Raw genomic sequence first — 10,018 nt, forward strand, 5'->3', positions numbered from 1 at the left:
GGTTTTCACCAGAGCCAGCCCTGCTCCAGAGGCAGGGTGAGCGAGTTTGGAACGGCCTCAGTCTTTGCCTCCATGTGGGCCTTGTTACATGTGGAAGGTGCCACTATCATTCACCTAATGCAGGCCGTACCCTATTGTGGCCAGACCTCTATTTGTCTCGTTTCAGGACTACCTGACCCAGAAGGCCATGCGGCAGACTGAAGTCCCTGTGCTCTGCCGAGGGAAAAGCTGGCTTCACAAACAAGGTGAAAACACCATCTCCAGTCCAGGGAACCTTTTCTAGATTAAAACAAGACTTTGCCAACAGAACCCGTACCAGAGAGACTAACTCGAATACTATGCGCAGAACGGGAGTGGGGCTAAGCAGGGATTTAAAGCTTCCCGTTGGTGTGTCACAACCCTGAGGCAACTAGTAAGACCAGCTTGGTTCCAAGAAACAGCTGAGCAGAAGAACCAATAGGCGGTGGGAAGGAAAGACCATCCTAAGAGCATAAAACCCAAAGAGAGATAGATGGAGCGAGCTTTGTTTGGCTGAGGTCAGGTGGAGGCTGAACGAGAGTCGGAGGAAAGGCAGTGGAGGCAGAGCGTTAAGAAGAAGGCATGGGAGATTGTTGCATGTGAGATGTTGGTTGTGGAAGTGTGGTACCTGATTGGTAGAATGAGGGAATGGTTGCTAGAACATGTGAGTGGTGTTAGAGAGAGGGAGAGGAAGTGAGCGAGAGCAAGAAGAGTACCTAAGGAAGTGTATGAGGTGAGTCGAAGTAGGAGCTTGGAGGGCATGCGAGTAGACAAGAGATGGAGAGGAGCGTGCAGAGGAGAGATAGGAAGAGAGTGGAGAGTGGGAGAGATGCGAGAGGAGATCAGATGTGGGAGATGTCAGCATAGATGTCCTTCTCCATATCCATCTCTTGGGAATCTAGGAAGGACTTCCCACACCAGGAAGGAAAAACTCACCCCTGCTGTAATTTGCACAGGTGGGGAGGTACAGGTACCACGATGTGGAGCTGCAGAGGATGACAAGGGTAAGAATGAACATGGACAGATAAACTCTGCACACCATCTTTCCGTTTTCCCCAAGGAACTTACTGTTAAAGGTGAAGAGCCTCGCTAGAACGGTATTACCCAAATTGTTCGTTTACAATTGTTCGAATTAACAATTAACCAAATTAACAGGGTCACAATGAACCTTTTCACAATTGACCGCATATATATATATATGTATATATATAAATAAAAGCGGTGAGGGGTTGCGGGGGGGTCTCCCCCCGCATATATGTTACAATTGACCTTCACAATTCGATCAATTGTGAAAAGGTCAATTGTCAATCGAACAGTTGTAATACGAACAATTCGTATACAACCACTAGAACCACCCATTTCCATTCATCCATGTTACTTCACATGGCCTCTTAGGGGCATGCTAGTGGCGTTCTGCAACACCATCTTGCCAGTAGATAACGTGCAGAGCATCTTAAGTTACCCAGAGAAACAGAATATCCTCTAAACATAATATGGGACTGGAAAGACCAAGTCCCTAAATTTAAACAAGACCTGATACAACATATAAGCAAGGAAGGCCAATTACCTATGTATCTCCCCTGAATCCGAGACACCGTGCAAGGCTCTGGAGGCTCAGGGGATAGCGGAGGGGGCTGATGGGGAGGGGATGGGTCAGAGCTAACTTAGAAATCCTAACGGGAGAGTAGAGTGGAGAGAGGGGAGGAGAAGCTAAGAGATTGTGTGATCATGGGATGGACAGGAGGTAGTAGAAAAGCAGAACAGAAGGAGAGGAGGCGAGTGAAAGAGGGAGACAGAGTGGCTAAAGACAAAAGAGACCGAGTGAGAAGGAACATCAGGGGAAGGAACACAAGGCTGTGGAAACCCAGAGTGAGAAAGGTACAAGACTACATTTAAATACTAATCCTGGGGAGTTGTCAGTATAGGTTTCTACCTCAGGTAAGATGGAGATTGTCATCTTTCATGGTTCTTCCAACTTGTAACCCCTCCCTCTTTAGCATTCTTTTATGCATCTTTATGAACCTGGGGTTCACATTTGACTAATGTTTTACCTTGCCCCCCCCCCCCACCGCCCCCACCACAGATAAATTAGGCCTCTTCTTCCTGCCACTTGTATGTACACCTCGTGCATCAACTATTCCCCTCGCTCACTTCGCCTACACCTCTATCTGCTGCTTCTGCTGCAACCCAGCCACTGCTGACCAATACCATCTCTCTCCAACTGGATCTCCCAACCGGTAGCTTTACACATCTCTAGGTTCTTGAAAACCATGGCACACATTGACTTTTGGTTTGTGTTGCTCGGCTCAAGCCTTGCTTCTCTTGTTCAAAAGCCACTGGCCTATAATTCACAGTGGCTTATTGTTTAAATACCCTGCATGGTTTCCTGTTCTCTATCCAACTGCAGCCTTAGCTTTCTCCCTAACAAAGTGAAACGTGGCAGCTGATTAATTTTTTGATTGGAGGGAGACGTACACATTTCCCATAAGTATGTGGGAGTAACGTAATGTAGCGAAGGCAGCCAATGTCTCCCCAAAAAAACCTTTTATACAATTGGTTAACATTATTCATTTTACAGGACACTGTGTGGAAAAAGTGGGTTAGAATCGACGCAGTTTATAATTCGTTTTGTAGAGTAACACACACAAAAATCCTGTTAAGTCACCAACAGTGTACAGGAGCATTTGCCAATACATTTGTATGATGCCTTTGCCCACAATATATGCCAGTATAAAAACATTTTCATTGGCTGAATTGATATATGCCAATATTCCCTCATAAGAACATACTCCTTGTTTGTTTTGCCTATACTGCCATCACTATAATAAAGCAAGTGCATGTTGGCTCGGTCAATACATGCTAGTATCCCCACATACAAATATGCTCCTGGTGTCTTTGCACATTATACCAGTAAAACAAGTCATGCTGCAGAAGAAGGCATCCTTGCAGGCTGCTCCAATGTCCTCATCGCCCAGCGTTTCCCTCCCTAGCACATACACACATTCATACCCATTCACAGACGCAGTCACACCCGTACAACATACACACTTCTGGGATTCATGCGTCCTCCTGTTCAGAACCGTCTCACTGCACTTTTATTCACCAGTGCTCTTACACCGACACAATCCTTTGCACGCACCCATACAGACAAAAAAGCGTATATTTATATTTTCTCTATTTTTTTACCACATGCTACACACTGCTCTAAGCCCTCCGGCCCCTGCACACCAGACACCAACCAAGGAGGAGGAGGGCGAGGTCCTACCTGTTTCCTGACACGCATGGCGAAATCAGAGCATCAGTTATCACTTCCCAAATCCCTCAGAAAATGTGAGGTGCAGGAGCACCCCTACAGACATTTCACGCTGCAGTTCCCAAACCTGCTTGCCCAATGGCCATTCAAGGCTGCGGAAGCACAATGCCGGCCTTGCATGGCCCATTGGGTATGCATCTTGGGAAACTGCAAAATGTAAAGGGAAATAATGTCCTGGCTTTGCTGGCTCAGTGGCCCTTTCATCATGGGGGCCGGGTTGGTGCCCCATCGCCCACTATGGATGAGCTGCCAATGCATGAGAACATCACAGAGAAAATGGTGGCAGATTGATTGCACTGTGTCTGGTAATTATCAGGGATGTAGGACTCCACGAGAAATACAAACCAGTCTTTCCACAAGCCAAATGACTAACTCAGTCATGGTTGTATGTGATAAGCTTGCACATCTTTGAGTCCAACATCCACTCCCGTGCAAGGGAGATTGCAATACTTGCATAGGAGGCACTCTGACCTTCACCTGTTAGTTAAAGCTGAGGCTCCCAGGTCACTGAAAACTTTGAGAAGGTTCTTAAATGCAGCTTTGCCTCAAGAAGCCCAATTAGTAAAGTGCTGAAATCCCATAAGAAACCCAAGGATTTGAAATGTAGAGGTGTACTTGGAAAGGGAGACATAACGCCAAATCAATGAGGAGGAGGAGGTGGATATTTGAAGTCGGACTCAAAATTAATCACGATGAGTGCTATGGCTGGAACAAGCCTACAGGAATATGTTTAGGGTTACTGCTCTCCTACATGGTTCATACCACTGGCACTGCCCAATCAGACGAATGTTGGCGGCAATGTAGGTCAGATGCTCATTGCTACATGCCGCACTTATGCGATCTGAATGAGACAGGCCTAGTAAGATTGTTGTTTTGTGCTCCTCTGTCCCCCCCTTCCTTGTCTTGTCTCGCCTAGAAACACTTGTGTACAGGCGCGTTATAAATTATATCATTATCTGGTAGCCGTGGCTTATTCTACAGTCTATCTGGAAAGCGATTGCGGGAAATAACAGGTCTTTGGAGGGGGGCGTTTTCCAGGGACCCAGTAATGGCTCTCTTTGGTATACAAATGACAATCTTAGTCAACAACAAATCTATATGCACATATAAAACGCTTAAGTATGTTTCCATACTGAACGGATGCAATGTATCAGTGCTATGTTGCTGTCTGCTGTCCAAATGTCAAAATGCACCCACTTCAACAACAGCTACCATTTCAACAAACTGAATGACCATTGTTCTGTGCGGTCACCTTCACCTTCCACTAACGCAAACATTCAGAAGTTACTTCTTTCAACCCCCATTTCTCTTCACACAGGGCATGGTGGTTCCAGTGTTAATGAACAGTTAATTACCGGCTCAATGTTTCAGTCTCTAAAGAGTGAAACACTGTAGGACGAATGCCTCCTCACAAGCTAAAACTGAAACCAGGTGCTGTAATTATGCTACTACGCAATCTTATGCCATCACAGGGACCCTGCAATGAAACAAGGTTTCCAAGTACGTGTCCACAAAGATGCATCTGAGGCACATGTGATCGATGGAACTTAGCTACCGTTCTTATACAGTGCTTACCTCTCATTCCATCTGATACGTTTAGCCTTTTCAATGATCATTAATAAATCACAGGGACCTACATCCACTTCCTGGAGCCGATCAGAGGTAATTCTGAAATTTAAGAAGGGGGCCAGAAGTGCCCCTATGAATAGATGACCGATATTGACCTTTATGATATGCTAGAATGGCGTATGTTTTGCCAGGAACAGCCAGTGAATGTATAAAAAGGTATGGGGTCCAGTGTTCGCCTGTATTAAACTTCAGATTGCTTGTATACCCAGCATGTCTGAGAAAACGTACCCTTTTTGGAACCGAGGCTTACTGCTCTTTTCCATGCTCAGAATTATTGAGAATTTTTGTGGGGGAGGGACTGGACGTTACCAACGATCAATGCTATTACAACTTGCTCTAAATCAATTGTGTGGCACGAGCGTCAACATTTATAATAGACTGATTTGTTCAAAGAGGGGTTAGTGAGAGTTGATTAAAAAGGTACTATGGGAAACAAATTGTTGAGTTGTCACTTTGTATTGCTGCAACCCTCAAATGTACATATGAATGAAGGAATAAATAAATGTGTTGTTATCAGGCTGCTATGTACAACCCTATGCTATATTAATTCAAGAAGAAACTGTTTGGCCTCTATCGAAGCACCCTAACACTCTCAAAATTAAAATGTATACTGTTCTCTCCATTATCTAGATGATATAGAATTGTCGGTATGTCCATCTAAAAGGCAAGACAAACTGCCAGATACACAACTGCAATGTAATTCAATTAGCACATTTTTTTGTTACAAAATTCGAGATATCAGCAAAGCCATTACAAGCAGTCAAACCGCAATGCAGGCGGAGCGGCCCCAGGAGCTGCCTGCAGGGGAACCTATTGTTCCTATGTTGCCAAATACTTTCTGTCTAGAGCCGATAGATGACGATGTTATAATAAAGGCTCTGCATGGCCTGAAATCGGCCTCTCCCGTTGATGCTGTACCGCTTTGTATCTTGAAAGCCCTTGCACAGGGTGCCATCGGCATGTTTACAGCGGCCCTACAGCACTCTTACAGAAGGTGAAGTCCCTGCCGATTTGAAGCACGCAGTGTTTACCCCCCTCTAATTTGGACCCACAGGTGGTGGGCAACTATAGGCCCATTTCTCTTCTTCCGGCCATCATGAACCTGATGGAAGCCGTAATTATTCCACAGTTTTCGGAATTCTTGGAGAAAAATAAAATCAGAGCCCCTGCACCCATTTCAATCTGGTTTCCGTCCTACAATGGGTACAGAATCAGTCATGATTTTGCTGCTGGATGATTTAGCTTTGCTCCAGGACCACGAAGGGGCCGGCCTTCTAATTCTCCTGGTCCTCTCGGCAGCATTCCATACTGTGGATCATGCCATCCTACCGACCCGTATGGAGCAAGCCGGCACTGCCGGGCCCCTTCTGGTGTGGTTCGAGTCATTTCTTGAAGGGCGTTCCCAGACTATTTATTATCAAGCCTGCCACTCTTCTACTTCTGGTTTGACTTGTGGGGTTCCACAAGGGTCAGCCTTGTCCCCTCTTCTTTTTAATTTGCATGTGCGTCTGCTGGCTGATCTAATTGCTGAGTCAGAAGTCCTCCTTTATACCTATGCCGATGACACACAGTTAGTGTTTCGGCTAGACTCCCCCCTGAACAGAACCCCCCGGAAAATTCTGTGACTGTTTCGATAAAATAGGTAACTGGATGTCAGCTAATTGGTTAAAGCTGAATGGAAATAAAACTGAGGTTCTGGTGTTCGGGCCCCAAGCACCAGACAACCTCTGGAACTCTCAATATTGGCCTGACTCACTGGCCTATGCCCTGTTTCTTGTGCATCTGTGAAAAGCCTTGGGGTGAGGCTTCTGCCCAATGGCTCGCGAGAGGCGCAGATCTCTGCAATCTGTAGTGCATGGTTTGGAAAACTGAAGGTTTTGAGGAAAATTCCAACTCTGTTGCCGCCAGTTACCCCGAACAAAGTTGGTAATATCTACTATAATGGGGTCACTGGACTACTGCAACGGGATGTATCAGATTCAGCATATGCAGGTGCTCTAGAACTCATCAGCAAGACTGGCACTTATGGTGCCGCGTCTGACCCCTTCTACAGCCCTTCTGCATGGCCTTCACTGGCTCCAGGTGGCGGCACAGATCGAGTTTAAAATACTCTGTGTCATCCACTGGGCTGTGCACAATGTTGGCCCAGAGTATCTGAAAAATAAGATAGTACGTTACTGTCAAGCCAGACAGCTGCTCTCCGCCTCACAGTTACTCCCTAAAATACTGAGTTATCAGTGGGAACGACTGGGAGGCGGTTCTTTCTCAGTTATGGCCACCAGGTTATGGAATTCACTTTCGCTATCACTAAGAGTCATGTATGAGTATCTCTCCTTCCGTAGGGCACGTAAAACTATTTGTTTTAATACAATAATGGTATCATTTTGAGTAGGAGATGTTCTTACGTTACCGCCAACACCAGCGCATAGACGTCCTTGGGCCTTAGTTACGCTTTATACATTTTCAAATAATTAAATAATATAATAAATATAGTGTTTATTGAAAACACAGTGATTGTTTTTCATTCACAATGTTTCCAACATAGTATAGTATTACGAATTGTTGAATATTGAAGGCATCAGGTTGGTTGAATATTACTCACTCCTTGTGTACATTGGGCCTCATTATGAGTTTTGTGGTATCTTGGTGGTAAATCCGCTGAGATACCACCAAATGGATTTACTGTTACAGCCACTTGGTCTGGCGGAATTACGCTGAATTAAAAGTGGTGGTATGAGTCTCCATTTATGGAGTCGATAGGACTTCGTGTAGATTTGGGCTGAATTACTTGCGCCAGTAATTATGCCATCAAGGCAGTTTTTTGGTGTCAAGGTGGAGGAATTGCCTGTAGCATGATGCTTGAGGTTTTCCTGCACCTTACCTTCAAACCCATAGTTCGATGGTGCAGTAATGCAGCGACAATACTGCATTACCACTGTTTTTTGCCACACCGCTGAACATATAATGAGGCCCATTGTATCTAATCAGCCATTCCTAATGTACATTGTATCTAAATACCCGATATCATGGCCATGCGTTTTGCCCTCTAAGCTTTTTCAAGGCTAGTACTTCAATTCATTATTCAAAATATATTCAAGGGGATTCTAGGACTGTCAGCTTCAGTGATGGCAGTTTGAACGATGAGCTCCTGCTTCACCTGTACTTGTTCTCACTTACTATGGCTGAAATACTCATCCCTGAGCCTTATCAACCAGCTAAGATGTAAAAAGGTGAAAGATAATGTGAAAAATACAAACAGGGAGGAAAGGGATTTCAAGATCTTGGAGATGCTTACAAAAATGACAGTTGACATTGCTGAAATCAAGTCAAAACTGTTTACTTCTGAGGACAAATGGCAGGAGATGTCTTTAAAAACGGACACATTGGAGGTGCAGACAATAACCTTAGATGAGAGGATTATGAAGATGTCGGATAAAATGAGAACTTCAATTTCAGAATGAAAAATTTAGTGTCAAGTTATCTGAGCAAGAAAATCATTCAAGGAGAAATAATATGTGTGTGGCTCGTCCAGAGAATGCTGAACATGGAATCCAACTAACTGCATACAAAAAGTCTTATCTAAAATATTAAACCTGGACTCTAGGCATTTTATAGACATTGAGAGAGTACATAGATCCTTGGGTTCTAAACCCTCAATGGGTCAGAGACCTCATCATTTTATTGCCACGTTTTTGGAATTCCCTCTTACAGAGATGATTTTTAAAGCGCGAGGAGGATCGCAGAAACCCAGTGTGTATCGGCGCTGTATCCGTGAATGATAAACACATATAGCTGATTCAATGAAATCTGGAGTCAGGAAACTTCAATATTGGTTCAGTCTTGATTTAAAATGAGATCACATGAGAAAAGCCAACACGTGTTTCGACCAAAGGTCTTTGTCAAGGCAAAGTATAAATATGGATGGGGTCCTTGAATGGGAGATGCTGAATAGCAACTTAGAGCCTAGAGGGCTGCTGGAACAAGATGCACAGTCAGTGATCTTTCGATGATTTTTAAAGCGTGCAAGAGAACTAGGTGACTTTTCCTGGGGTGATCATAGAGTTATGATATTTGGTGACCTGATTAAAGATGTTGTGGAAAAGAGGAAGCTTCTTTCAGACTGCGAAGGAAAAGGCAAAGCAGAAAAAACCTTAAGTATTACAGGATGTACCCAGCAACCTTGAGAGTGATTTTACACGGGCAAAACCACTCCTTTAAGTGTCATCTCAGGGTGGAGGCATTTCTATCCGATCTCACCAAGCAAGAGCCCATGGTGGCAGCTTTAACTTCCAACACATTCTATGAGAAGAAGCAAATCTCAAAGCTCCCATTCATGACATGGTATTTGTATCTTCGACTCTGTGCGTTAATTGACTACATGTTTTCTTGTTTACTATAGTTAATTGGTGATTTTTTAAAGGAATATACTTATTGCTACTTCACATCGTTAACCGTTAAATCAACGGTCTACTCATGTGGACTATCTGTTTATGTCATGGCGCGAGGTACATGGATTAGGCATGACTTAAATTCAATCTACTTAGCTGGGACATCCGGAGTGGAGTATTGAGTGGGTTGGAGGAATGAACCTAATGATGGACTGTACGTCAATCGTCATCACGTGTGCAGACAGTGAAGTATTGATGGAGACCTAAGAGGCGAGCTTCTTCGTTGCTTAATACTCATTCGGGAAATGAGACGAGGGCGGGTGCCTGAAGCATACCATGGATTTCACATATCGATTGCCTGATGTCACGGTGAGGTAAATCCTGCAGATTAATCCATGCTTATGGTTCCAGTTTGCCACAATATGATGTGATTGGGTAGGTGGAGACACCTCAGGTAGCCATGTAATGGTATACCGGTATAAATACAGTGATCAATGTCATTCTTATTTAATTACCGTAGCTTTGTTCGCATCAGTTTACAGAATTGAGGCTGTGAAGCCATCCTTTTAATACATGTCCGGCATGCCGACAGTGTGGTGTGCAGCGTCATTGGGCACAGGCAGGCAGTGGATTTTGTGCTCATCTGCACCCGAGGTTGAGCCTGGGGGTG

Source organism: Ambystoma mexicanum, chromosome 3p (genome assembly GCF_040938575.1).
Source record: "Ambystoma mexicanum isolate Mex_15411 chromosome 3p, UKY_AmexF1_1, whole genome shotgun sequence".
Taxonomy (NCBI): domain Eukaryota; kingdom Metazoa; phylum Chordata; class Amphibia; order Caudata; family Ambystomatidae; genus Ambystoma; species Ambystoma mexicanum.